The sequence below is a fragment of the Saccostrea cucullata genome, unplaced genomic scaffold (assembly GCF_032062105.1).
Source record: "Saccostrea cucullata isolate Sc308-1 unplaced genomic scaffold, CSIRO_AGI_Scuc_v1 ctg5361, whole genome shotgun sequence".
Lineage (NCBI taxonomy): Eukaryota > Metazoa > Mollusca > Bivalvia > Ostreida > Ostreidae > Saccostrea > Saccostrea cuccullata.
In genome coordinates, this window is record NW_026930512.1 from 39,565 (window position 1) to 40,435 (window position 871).

The window sequence follows — 871 nt, forward strand, 5'->3', positions numbered from 1 at the left end:
GTAACTTCACAGTCAAAAATCATCCATTTATCTCTTTTTGCTCATATTTTCAACTTCTTCAAGAATCACCGGGCCATCGTTTACCGAAGTTGGTACAAATCAGCTTGGGTGAAGGGATGTATAATTTGCTAAAAAGATAGACCAAGACCCCTAACAAAACAAATTTAAAACTTATGTAGAAGCATCCTGTGGCCTAGTGTGGATTCTGAAGTGTGAAAAATCATGAACACTGCAGGTAGGACAGGGCCACATTAAGCTATCAAAGTTCAACATTAAAAATACTAGTACAGAAAAAAAAATCTTTGTCTGAAGAATCACTGGGTCAGAAAAACTTAAACTATTGTGAAAGCATACTGGGATATAATTAATAGACTCCTTTATAAATTGACAAAATCATGACCAAGTGGGTAGGCGGGGCATCAACAAGGAATCCAAGTTTCATTGAAATGAAGATGAAACCACTTTGAAAAAAGCTGAAACTTAAATGGAAGCATCTATTAGTTGTATAAATTGTTCAAATCATGGTCCCAAGGGTAAGGGCGGGCCCGATAGGGAATTCACGTTTTACATTGAAATATATGTAACTTTAAAAATATCTCAAACTGGAATATATTTGGAAGCATATCTACAGATTCTCAATTGTTCGAATCATGACCTCCAGGGGGTAGGGCGGGGCCATAATAGGGACGATCTGGAAAGGAACATCAGGTTCTAAGATACTTAGGTTAGGATTGTTGCTCATAGGCCCTTGATTCAAACACCTCAACAGAATTTTATACCGTCGTTTTTAGCTCACCTGAGCCGAGGGCTCAAGTGAGCTTTTCTGATCACATTTTGTCCGTCGTCCGTCCGCCCGACTGTCCGTCTGTCT